The 13638-nt window shown below is 37.6% G+C and overlaps 1 long non-coding RNA gene across 1 annotated transcript; it reads right to left on the reverse strand.

The window, feature by feature from the left end:
- Positions 1–3969: 3969 nt before the first annotated feature.
- LOC111929097 (uncharacterized) lies at positions 3970–4519 on the reverse strand. Its single transcript, XR_002864519.2, has 2 exons — positions 4422–4519; positions 3970–4222 (listed from the first exon to the last, which is right to left on the reverse strand). It is a non-coding gene; the product is annotated as an uncharacterized LOC111929097 (long non-coding RNA).
- Positions 4520–13638: the final 9119 nt, after the last annotated feature.

Here is a 13638-nt window from a genome sequence, read left to right on the forward strand (position 1 = left end):
CTAACATGATGGCAGCTGAAGGGAGACTCTAGAATATATAAATCTCCCAAGCAGTCATGCTCCCAGACTCAGCACAGAAGGCGCTCAAACAAGAACACGTAATGAAGATGTTGAAGTGGAAACAACAGAATTCAGAGCTCATGGCAAACATGCCCCAAAGGAGAGAGAAAACATTAGAAAAGGAGATACATTTCTAATACATATGTTACAGAAAACTCTTCTGTTTTTTTTAGACCCTATCAGCCCCAAGGCATATTTCTGATAGGAATGTAAGAGACTGTGGCAAACATCCAGCTCCTCAATAGTTGGGTGCTAAATGGACAAGTGGTTGAAAATTAAAAATCGACATTGCCTTTAACTTGGTACTGACCACCCCTTTTCTGCCATTAAGTAAGCACCTGGTGTACAGATAGAGACATCATCCTATGAATATTTGACTGGTGAATACCAGAACTATCAATATTTCATGTGAATACTACTCCTGAGTGTTGCACTGCATAAGCTGTATTACAGACCAAAGTCCAAGAACATATTCATAACTTAGTTACAGTGGAAATCTGAGACCATAATAAAATAATATGCAATATTGTGTATTAAGATTCAAATATACAGTAATAAAAGTATATGTATGTAGTACTGCTATTTTTGAAAAATGTATTTTTTAAATCTCCTTGTGGACTTTGGCAAAGCTGCTATCTTTATTTAGATGTAGAATGGCATTTCTATCGTTATCTTTCATAGGTTAGGAATATTCATGTCGAAATGACTGAGAGCACTACTCATCAATATTTAGATTTGAAAGACACATGAGGAGGTTATCTTTATTAAACTACTCCTCAAAGGATCTAAGACCACATTTAAAATTTCAGAAATAGAGCTAATGTTTGAAAAACCTAAATATAGATTCATCCTATATATCATGAAGTATGTAGTCCCTTTTCTAAATCATGAGTAGGAAATCTAATCAAAGATTAACCATCTTTCTTGGGATAACCAATTAGAGTGTTTTGAGCAATTAATTTTTGTACTTCTTATTGATTACCCCCTGTAAAATTCATGTATGTGTATATTTCTATAAAGACAGTTTTTGTACATAAGGGAGAAGTGTGTTCTTTTAATCATAACCATCCTAAAACTTAAGGACAAAACTAAATTTCTTGGTAAAAAGCCATGTATGTCTCTCTCCAGTGAAATTCTCTATCTCTGCTTCATGAAAAAGGAGCCACTATGTGTAAGCAGAAGACTCCTGGAAATTAAATTAATTGTGCCATGCAGAGGAAATAAAACCAAGCAGTTCCATAGCACGAGAGAGTGAAATGATGATAAAAGCAGATTTTACAGTGCTCCCATCTGTCATATACTTGTCATATGTCCATTGTCATATACTTGCCATCCTGAATTATATGATACCCTATAAATCTGCTTTTTACTTTAAAAGTTACAGAGTGTTCTTCTTCAATGTTTCAAACCAAGATAGAGACATATGTGTAAGTATTTGTACAACCAGTCCTAAAGATGAAGGTTATACTGAAAACTTAAGCATTGAGATTATGTGATTCTGATTAATGTCAGAAATACTTCAGTTTAGAATTCCTGACTATATAACAGTGCTTAATTCCATTTTCACTTTATTTTCTAGAACTTCTTAAAACCTTACACCCTGTTATCTTGAGCCCATTGTTTTGATAAGCTAAGTTCCCAAGGTCCCAGACCTGTTTTATCTGATCTAAGATACCCTGCCCAATTAGCTCTCATCTATTTTGCAGTAGGATCTATTAGCTGGAGCATAATGACACACACTGAATGCAATGCCTGGCCAATTTAGAAACGAGGCACAAAAACTTGTCTCTCACTGCAAAAGGCTGTATGGGCACACTCTTTGTTTCCCAAATTCTCACCACAATATTCTCTACCTTGGGTTCCCACTCCCCAGCTCTTCCACACATTCGAAACTCCATTATCTTTCCTGGATTCTATCTTAATTTCATGCATAATGAACTGAATAGAGGGCTATCATTTAATTTCAGTGGACAAGCAATCAGACCATAGATATCATTCCTGCAGTAAACTTCATTCTGAATTTCGATGGGAGGAAACTTCCACAGGCAGATGAGAGACATTGTTCTGGAAATTGGTTGGGGACAAGCTACTCACACAGCAATGTGGCAACATTTTCCCCATGGAAGGTAAAAAATGGCATATTATCACTTAAAATAGGAACTTGGTATCTTCAGCAGCACAAGGCACAAGCAGTCCAAGGTAATGCTTCCATCTTGGTCTCCCCTGTGCTAGTGTTATCAGAATTTCTAGGTGGCTCTTTTTATTTTAACTTTAAATGAAGCAGGCACAGATGCAGTGCTTTATCTTATACTTTGGACCTAATCTTGTAAGAAGATGAAAATCCTGAACCAAAGTAGAGCCAAAGAGTTCAAAACCCATTGAAAGCTTTTATATAGCAGACTTTTAATAACTAAAAAAAAAAAAAACCAAACTTTATTGTTTCTGTTCTGCAGGAGTCACTGCTTGAAAATGATGAAGGATGTTAAACAGAACTAGGTATTTTTTTTTTAAGGCTTTTCATAAGGTGGTTTTCTTCACAAAATAGACTAGCTAGAGTTTGGCTTAACATGTCAGGTTTATCAGATGTGTTACAGACACCAGCAGGGAGGGTTAGATGCAAACCCTCCCTAGAACAAGCCCTGCAGTTATAGAGATAAGTTTCTCACCTCTGAAATGTTGCATGTCCTGTGTTCATCAAGTCTTAAACATTTTTTAATTCTTTCCTGAAAACTCGGTAGACAGGTTCTAAATAAAGAAAGCCACACTTCAGTGGAGCGTGGGTAAAGTTCCTCCTTTCTGACTGATGATTGTTCCCACGTGAGGTAAACACTGTCTAGAGGCTAAAATTGCATACCTGGAGCACACAGAGGGGTATCTTTGAGTCCTAAAGAAGCCCTGAGGTGTGATCTCTCTGGTGATCAGGGAGTATTGGCACTTTCACGCATCTTTAAGCTTTCTGCCGGCAAAGGAAAACTTAAGATCACAGTTTGGACTCCACAGTATGCCCAGGATTCTAGGATGAAAAACAGCAGCTGTTTTTTCCTATTATAACTTCCCAGTTGGCAGATTTTCGGCTTAGAGGGACTACAACCTGGTTTTATGCCAACAGAAGTAGAAACAGTTGATTACAGAATAAATTCCCCGTCCTACAGATAAAAAGTTTATATTTTATCAGAAAGGATATTCACAGACAAGGGATGACAGAGACAGCTTGAGCACACTGACAACTGTTTTGGAGGAGACCACCTGGAAAACTGTGGATGGTGCACAAAGTCCCCAGCACCAACATCACCCCGAGGCTGCTCTCAGCTGCCTGAGCAGTAACTCTCCTCAGCTCTGGGCTCTCATCACCCTTAATCTAGTCCCTATATGAATCATGAAAGCCCCCTAAACACACACTCAATACTGCTCTTTGGTGACAGATTTTGATTTTTTGGGACATTTTCAGTCATAAAAAAACACTTTTCTAGTTACTATAAGCTCTAAAACTCATTACAAACATGAGCCAGCTCCCATGGAAGACCCTGGGATTCCTTCAATTGCCTTTTTTGTGGTTCAAATCAGGACCCTGAAACACTCACATTTCTAAAAAATCACTTTTTTTTCTATATGAAGTATTCATAAGAAAATCTTGGAATGAATTTCTCAGTGACTCAATAAATAACTCATGTCATGTTCAGTGCTTTTGGGTGGTAATTAAAGATTAAAGACATTCAACAAAAATGCTGTTGCTTAATTAAAACCAATAAAAATCTTTCCACATTAAAATATTTGCCTGTTGCCTCTCAGACTTTATTCTAGGTATATGATAGGATTTTTCCAGCTAATTTTACTTGAAGCAAGCAGGCAGCTCTTTTTCCCTGGATGAAAGCTTTAGAAAAAAAATGTATTGTCTTAATCTTCACACTGTTAAGAATTTAATTGTGTATTTATTCTTCAAACATGTGGTCCCATATGCATTATTTGATTTCATTAGTGATAAAGGACAAACGGATACAGACTGTACCCTCATACTGCTTGTGTTTCTTTGTTGGAATTGTGGAGTTATAATCTGTTTACTATCCAATAGAGCATTATAGACAGCATCAGCCTCTACAGGTGGCTTTCAGGTCCCTCTATTTCAGGTTTCTTGGTCTGTAGAACACACCTGTACTCTTGATACCTTTAAAAGAGAAAAAAAAATAAATAACCTCCCTCCTCCATGGCATGTGTCCCCCTCCCCCAGTTTGTTTGATGAGTTACACTGACTGTGTAGCTGTCCTTGCAGAATTCAGTTCTGTCTCATGCTGGGCACCCACATGCACAGTGAAGCAAAAGAGAGGGTGCCAAGAAGGAAAGAGAAATGTGGAATCCAAACCTACTGTCTCAGTGACAAATATGAAGCAGGATCCTGTCGTGACCCAGGTTCAAAGGAACTGAGAGATGCCTTCAAGACCCTCAAACAACATGTTCCTGGGGACTGGACAAGAGAATGGTTTGGAAGCTTAGGCTGGAAAACCCAACAGAAAAATGTCACATTAACCTTACTTTATAGGCTTAAAAGTCCATCCCTTTGTTTTCTAATTTCTGGGTTTGGAGCTGTGGACACAAAAATAAATGGCAAATTGTGTGTTATAAACACCTTCCCAAGTAAATATTTGTATATTTGTATATCTTATTTTCTGGATGAACAGTGCTTAGGTCTATACTGAAGTAAGAAGAAGCAAGGGAAAAATGACAATTTTATAAAACCAAATTTTGTAAAATCACCTCAGTGAACCAAAATATTTTCACAGAACAGATTGTTCCTAATGTGGATTTTTTCACCACTATGATTTACATCATAAAATATTCCTCTAGCCTAGTTCCAATTGTGCTAGCTCCAGCACTGGCATAAATATAAATTTTCCAGTAAATCCTTAATTCCACTCTCCTGAATCCAGTTCAGATGCTTTCTCACTGTTTATTCTGTCCTTGATTTCATTTTCTCCATTACTTTCATTTCACATTCAAGGAAGTTTAGGTAATTACAAGTTAGTATTTTTATTCTGAATAACCATGATTGCAAATTCAATAATATAATGAATTTTCAGGTGTTATGTGTATTTTAATTTCACCTAATGAAAGATGAAAGGATTATTAATACTAAATATTTTGGCTTACCCTAGAATACTATTTAATTTTCCACTTTAAATGGCGGTATGTACATTTTCACTAGCTAATCTTTGCTTCTTAGCATCTTAATTTCCTCACAGGCTTAACAATTTTGATGCCTTTAAAAGCCTTTGATCTGCCTTGCACCTTAAAATATTTAAACTCTTTTCGATTTGATGTAATCATTCTTGTTGTGTTCTTTTGATGTCTTCATTGTATTCATTGCTTTGCTATATCTATTTTTGCTTTCAAAGAGTCTTCTTTATTCAGGGACAGATATTAATTTACCAATGCTATTTTCCTGGCATGATCATCTACAAAAATACACATTCCCTATTTTTAATTTGAGTGGCTTTCAGATTATACCAATTCCTAATACTTACCTTCATCCTGTGACTTCCATGATTGCTGAACACAATGAAAATGCATCCTCTTATATTCACCACTTCTCAAGATTGCTCTGACATCAATAAAGGTTAGATAAAGGATAGTCTCATAGAGCACTAGAGCAAGAACTTACTGAAATATTAATAAAATATTTTGCTGCTTTTTTGCACTGTGCTGTTGTGTGGTTGATATGCAGATACTTGAGGCTTTTATGTTTCGCTGATTTTTTTTCTGCCTCTTGAAATAAACTCAGATCTATGCAGTAAACTTCAAATTTTTAAGAATGTGAGTGAAAGTAGTGAACTGATGGCAGCAAGCTGGCCATCTCACCTCTCTGTATACTGCAAACTGCATGCTTAGACCAGAAAATTTCAGCGGCATGATACTTTCCTACCAGACTTTTAATTATAGGTGGTGGTACATAGCCATTCAGGAACAGTATGATTCCCTGGCTGCCTGGTCTTCTGTAGCTTGCAACCATGTGAAATTTATTAGAGGACATTTCTAGGATGCTCATTTGAAGTCTCCTGTGGGAATGGTAAAAACTACTTACCGGGTGTTCGGCACGCTCGATTAGAGGAAGCATCCCCCGAGTGCCCAGCACACTGCAATAAAGAATATCTGCTTTCTGCTAAACAAAACTGTGTTAGAAAGTTTCTATCTGACCAATTTCAGTATCAACACCCATCTGTGATGCTAGGATTTATCTAGAGGAAAGAAATCCCCAGCTCATTCACTCATAGGGCATTACAGTCTATTGTTGTGAGCAGATCAAAATGGATTTAGGACAACATAGAATCTGCTCTCGTTCACTGGTCGTAATACACCAGAACTACTTCCATTCTCACTGAAAATCCTGTAACAGAAGCAGCCATATCTGTTCTAGAGATCTGGTTATTAAATGTCTCCCTACAGTTGATCAGAGCTCCTAGAATCAAGTAACTGGATAAGACGTTCAGCTTTCATATGAAAGACATTGAAGGTTTTTATCCCCCATGACTGTCAACAACAGCTAGCAAATAAACCACCTTAACCTCATAAATAGAGACTCAACTAAGACATAACATTAATTAATCATTTTTTAGGTGTCCATTTTCGAGAACATTGCACTTTTGGGAGACGCTGAAGAAGTGATTTATGGCAATAAAATCTGCCAGGACACCAAAACCCCTGCACTTTCACCTCATTTTTGAAGTGATGCTGCAAGTCAGGCCTGATGCATATTCCCTATGTTTTACACTGTAGAAGTTCAGTTTCCATTACCTGTCATTCATAATTCCCCAATGGATTACAGCACAACACAGACACTTTGCTTTCCCCAGGCAAAGACATAATTTGCATGAGGGGTCACACAGATTTTATCCCCCAAAAAGACAGAAGACATTTCTTTTGTGACTTTTTTGTGATGATACATAAATTTAAAAAATGAAAATTGAGTGCTATCTTGAGGAAACTATTTGTGCACCTTTCAGTCATGTAACCCCTCCCTTATATCTTGTTCAATATTAGTTTTATCATAAAAGAAATAATATAAAGGACATTAGAATCCTGTCCCTTGATAAAAGTAAATGAGATTGGTACAAATGCTTTGACAATATCTTTATGTGCTTCCTTTCCATATGAAAAATAATCTTCACATTCTGTATATCAGCCAACCAGCCCTCTTGTATAATTTCAAGGTCATTATTCCCATTTTAAAAGTACCATCTGGGAAATAAAGAGTATGGTGGAAGTTGTGCTGTACTTTTGCAGCAACAGGTAAAACGGAGACTTTCAAGGTTTAATTATTTGTGTGACTGTATATCTGAATTATCTTCTTAAATAATATTGAGAAAGATTAACTACTGCATTAGTGCTGATTTTTAGAAAAATGTCATTTTGGAAAGCTGAATAGAAGGGAGTAACATTGAGATGAAATTACCAACAAAGAGATTGTCCTTTCACAGAAGTAAGCCCCACAGACATTGTAATGTAATTTCTTCTTAATGAAAGCATTAATAGAACTTTATCACAGAAGAGCCCTCTGAATTTTGAACTATCATAGATCGTTGTTCAAACAGGGTATGACAAAACCATTTTATATTGATTATATATTTCATTTGCACAGCTGGATGCACTAATAAAAGATTCTGAGTATATTTCCCAGTAACTCAGACAGTAATTAAAAGAATTAAAATTCTTTCCACAGCATAAAAACTCGACAAGTGTAATGTCGTTTACAGATCCATCATGAAGACCTCGGTGATGCAGTGGGGGCTTTACATGTACATCATGACATCAAAGGGTTGAGGCAGTGAAAATATTCTTTGCCTCCCTTCTTGCTCATGTACCAAGAGCTGAGCATGAAAGATGACCTAAAGGGGTCTCTATTAGTCCTTCTCCATTGCTGTTAAGCAAAGAGCAGCCCAGGCTCACACTGCAGGACAGCCCCTAGCTCCATGCCCTCATCTCAGCACTACCAAGAGGATTCCCTTCTGCAGTCCTGAAGTTTATACAGGTTCCTTGTGAGGAGCCCAAGGGCCACCAGCAGTTTGTATATAAACATTAGACATTTATTCTGAGTGCATATAACCATATTTGGCATGCAGATGGAAAATAGTGTCTGGTGGGTCAAGCTCATTAGCAGCCCCAGGCAGCAGCTCTGCTGCTCTGTCCCCATCCCTCAGATACAGGCAGAGGGCAGCTGGAGATCACATTGTGTGACTCAGCAGGTCCCATCTGGCCCTTGGGCTGCACATTACATGCCCCCACTCCACTGTTTGATGTGCTGAACAATCTCTGATTTCCTACTGGGGATGTAAACTGATAATGAGATTGCTTTGGTGCTCTAAATCTCAGCAGCATTTTCACAAAGGCTATTTTCTGGCTTTTGCAGTTGCCTGAAAGGGAAAGGGATATAAACACCAGAGGTGAAAACAGAATTGTTGTGTAAGTTACAAGACAAACAAAAGCTGCTGATTCAAGAGACAGCGTAAACCAGTTACAGTCAAATAGCAATTTTATTCTCTTCTGATACATGTAATGTCAAGTATTTCTTTAAAATACTGTTCAGGTGGACAGACTTAAAGAAAGCAGCCTCATATTTTCACCTGAGACTTGAGAACAGCAGATAGACATCGCAAAAGCCTTGCAAACATTCAAACCACACACTGCAAAATGTGACCTTTTTGTGTACACAGCATGCCAAGAGATCTGCTTTACACCAGCCACAAAACCAATGATCTATTAAATGAACCATCAGGTGATCCACCATCACTTCTGTTTTCAGATGTTATGACCATCCATACTTGCTTCTCTAATTCTCACCCAACACTCTGGCTACAGCATAATTTCTAGTTGCCAGGCATCATGTAATTCTATTTTAAACTTTGACAAAGTGTAGTTTTGGGAAACTACAAACAGCAGGGGCCAGATTTTAATAAGTGTCTCTGTTGCCATCACTTCAGCAACATGATTCCCATTGCTGTGATCACAGGGGGGTCTCTAACATGCCTTCAGGAACACACAGTTAAAGCCAAGAAAAATGTCACAATTATTAACCAATAAAGAAAGAAAAGTAAGGAAGCTGTTTTAGCGTTGCTAGAAAAGTACTCTCTTAATTAGAGCATTAGAACTTTGCTATATTTCTCTCTTCAGTACCAAGTGGTAGTGACATCTATACTTGGAGTGGGGTTAAATGACAAGACACTGACCTTTATTAAAATTTGCGGGTGAGAATTCTCTTACAATATCCAAGGACTCCCAAGACTTTTTGCAGCTGTTTTTCATGCCCTCCCTTGTCTCCTTGCCCACATCACATGTCACCTATGACATGTCAGAGCATATCACAGCCCCTTCCCGTAAGCTCTGTGTGCACCCCTTCCCAGTGACATCCAGCAAAGCACTGGCACTTTATCCTTTCCACTCCCCTGCCCCAAGCTGTTCACCATCTTTGCCAGATATATCCAGCTGAGCTTGACCACCTAATTACAAACACACGTAGCACTTGTCAGGCTTTGACTGGCAGTAAGGAGGGTAATCTATTTTCTAGAAGTCCCTAATAAACACAATAGTAAGCCACAAACAAAAACCCAGGAAAATTAAATCAAGCTGCTTGTGAGCTCAGTGGGTGCAGCTACATCCCTAATTTAGTTTGTTGCAGGGTTTCTTTTGAGAGAGAGGCTGTCTTGTGTCATCCACTTGGCATCCACTGGTATTCCTCATCCAGAGAACTATCATTCCAAGATCTTTTCCTCCTGGTGGAAAGAGAACCCAGGTCTGTCTCCAAGGATGCCCAGTAAATCTCAGAAAGGAAACCAGTGTGAAATTCATGCTGAGAAAGTGCAGCGTGGATGCAGGTTTAAGGGACACAACAGCTAAAATAAAATCTAACCCCCACCTCTTAGTAAAGCAGATGGATGCACTGAGCAAATTCCACTTCCCCCCATTCCTTACAGAAGGAATTAATCACTCAAGAAAACTGTATTGAAGTGGGACAACAAAGTAGAATTAGGAAGTTAAACACAGTAATAGATTCTTCCTCTTTTTTTTTTTTTTTAATAGTTCTATAAAGAATAAAACTAATAGTCATGTCATGAGGTGGGGAACAGGAGGATGTACCTCAGGGAGAAGGAATACCATCACCTGAGTGAATCAACTAAATGTGCCTCAGGTTGAGTGGCTGCCCTAATCCAATGCAAAAGCACACAGCCCTTTGGGGAGGAAATACTGAAAAATGGAGCTCTTTGAGCACCCGTACAATTTAATTTTCACTGATTTCTGAGTGGTGTCTCAACCCAATATTTATTACTTTAGTCTAGGAATTGAATTTGGTCCTGTTACTAGTAACCAAATCAATCCATTTTTCTTAACACAAAGCATAATAACAGTTTAAAGTCTTTTACTGTTTCCTTGGTGAAGCAACTGAGGAGAGGACTCACTGACTTCCAAACTCCTCTTGGAATATCAACCTGCAAATTTGGGTTATAAAACCAGGGGGCTTTATTGCCTATCCAAACAGGTAGCAAGGTTATCCAGTATTCTGCCCAGTATCCCTCTTAATTTATTTCCCCTTTTCTGCTGCACTCTGCCAGTGCACTCTTTCCCTCTGAGCTGCCATGGGTTTGGAGAACTCCAGGAGAAGCCACTCCTTTCTTTTCATCTTCCCATTGCACCAAGGGGTGCCACCATGTGCAGAATGGCATTTACACTGAAGGGTGTGCAAGGTTCAGAAAGCTAGAGAGACCTCAAGGGGGAAAAACCTGTGGAAACCTCTAGTCTGGAAAATTTCCTGGGAGACATGATCTGTGGATTAGAGCAAATTGTTCCAAATCTTGCACTCAGTAACTTAGACTTTATTTTCAGCTTGCAAATAAAAGACTCATTATGAAATTTTATGTGTCTTTACCAAGCATGACTTCAAGGGCCTCTCACATATGAAAAGAATCTAGAAAATTAGAGGAAAATTTAATTTACAGCTGTCATTTTTATGTAAATAAGTACGGAAATATATGAAGACACAAGCATTTTCCATACCTTAGACTCATTCTTCTGTGTCAGAAGGTCAAAAGATTATCTAGGACTTCTCTCTCAGCAATAGGTGTTCATTACTCTAAATTTCATAATTATGAAAACATTTTTGACTACCTCAAAATTTTAGTGTAAGTACAGGCAAGTTTTAATTAAATTTGTAATAAAAAATCACCATGATGAGAATATATATTAAAAATATATGACTACAGCAGTACAAAAGTTTCTGACCTACAGGAATTTAGATAAACATAAATAGTGGGAGTAGAGTAACCTCTTAAATCATTAGTCAGGTATCTGCCACTAGTTTTGGTCAACTCTGCTTTGCAACTTTCAGACAATAAAGTCCTTTGCAAGACTGTCCTAGATTGAACAGAACTTGCAAAACAAGGATTCAAAAGAAAAAAACAAAACCCTAACAATTCATAAAAATAACAGGAAAATTATCTTAGGAGCAAGTAGAAAGGAAATGGAGTCCATGAGAATTTCCATGCAAGGAAAGACTCAGAGAATTACACTGATTTACAAGTTACAGTAAGGTGCTGTAAAATCATACACAGGAGTGAACTTAATGCAGGTGCTGAAGGAGAGTCAATTTTGTAAAATACAGTGCAAGAGAAAAGGAATTTCTGAACCATCTGGAAAGGACAAATTTTGCTCCCAGCCCCTGTGAGCACTGGTTACCTGACTGATGTGCATCCATGCTCTCTCATTGCCTAAATAAATATGGCATATTGGGCAACACACTTCCATCAGGTAGTCAGGGCCAGAAGATTCAGGAGGGAGGGAGTATTTTTCATCCATTTTGCACTATGTGTGAAAGAGAAGGACGGTGATCTGGCATTTGTTTCAATTCCTTACATCGGAGTTCATATACAAAAATATAATTCATCAATGTCATCCTACAAAAAGCAAGACATTTTAGCAGAAAATGTTGTTCTATCTGATTACAGTACCAGTTTAATTAATGTAATATGTAGACAGGACAGTATCAGGATAAGTAAACAAGCTGCTACAATTAACAAGACTGTGTTTTCAAAGTGAAATATGCTTGTAGCGTGCTAATGATTTTTTGTTATTCTAAGAATAATGATGACACGTTCAAAAATAGTTTTCTGTGTGCAGTTTTGCTTTGTCTTCTTGATATAATTATCCATACAAGTTCATCTAAGTTATTATTTAAGTAATTACATGGAGCACACCTTTCTGGAAGAGAGTAGCTTACAATCTAGGGCTGCATAGATCAAATTAGACTTCAGCTGCATACATCATCCAGGAAATTTCAGCATTTGCTCAACACATTTATTCAGGTGGAATTTAATTAAACTGAACAAATTAAAGCTGACTCCTGACTCATTTCAGAGCACCGGAGCAGAGACATAGAGAGTGACACTGGAAAAAATTTGCAGCCATCTAGGACATTGTCATCTCTCAGTAGCCTTCAATTAGCCATTAATAATTTTGTGAAATTTAAATTTGATTTGCACTGCACAAAAAACCAATTTGAGAAGAGAGACCTGTTAAGCTATGCATTTCAACAAGTCTCTCAAAATGTGCAAACACTTCAGTACACACCTTTTGAGCCCTACAAGCAAATTGTAAGCACACTGGCTGCTGTGTGCCATGTATATACTGTGCATACTGTTCATGTATACCTAATCCAAACTCCCTTGATGCAATTTCAGGCCATTACATCTCTGTATCCCTGCGAACATCAAAAATAATTCATTCCTTTAAATCTTAATTAATTACATCCTAAAGCAATCTATGTATTTTGAAAACTGTCACTGGGCCTCTCTTATTTTCCTTTAGGAAAAAAACAACCCTACTGCCAGGAGTCTTTTCTCTCAGGGAGTGCACCTCCTTGTCTTCCCTCTGGAGCTGCTCAGCTCTGTCCCAAGTCTGATTTTAGAATCTGTGAAATTTCCAGAGTAGCTCACAAATGCAAAAGAATTGTCTAACAAAACTGAATGGCCAGAAACCTTGCCCCATAAAAATGAAGGTTCAAAGAGCTTAGGCTCTGGCCCACGACAGGGTGTCACCAAAATGCAGGAACTGCATTAATGCTGCAGTAACTAGTAAGAGTAAAAATACCTTAAATATTCCACATCTCTCCAAGAGAAATAGATTATACAAAATAACCTTGATATATTCCCATAGGTTTAAACATTTAAGCATATTCAAAACAAAATCTGTTTCAAAAATACACATTTTGAAAGAAGAGGGAAAACATAAATCACTGTGACTGTTAAAACAAGTGAAAAATAATGGAAGAAACTAAAAATAAGTATCAAATAGCACAGAAAATTTCAACAGAGTAAAATGGTGCTCAGTAAATGCTCACAACATTTAAATAGCTGGGGATGATTTTCCCTTTAGTGAAAAAAACTAAAAACCCAGCCCTCTATGGAGAGGATTGCAGGAAGAAGAGCTGGTAAGTAAATTTGTGATCAAAATCACAGCAGAAGGAAAGAATCAGAGTTGGCATCATCAAAAACATGAAAAAAAGAAATATTCTGATCTGCTTTTGAAGATCAGGAGCTCTTAACT

This window comes from Cyanistes caeruleus, chromosome 5 (genome assembly GCF_971803275.1).
Source record: "Cyanistes caeruleus chromosome 5, bCyaCae1.hap1.1, whole genome shotgun sequence".
Classification (NCBI taxonomy): Eukaryota; Metazoa; Chordata; class Aves; order Passeriformes; family Paridae; genus Cyanistes; species Cyanistes caeruleus.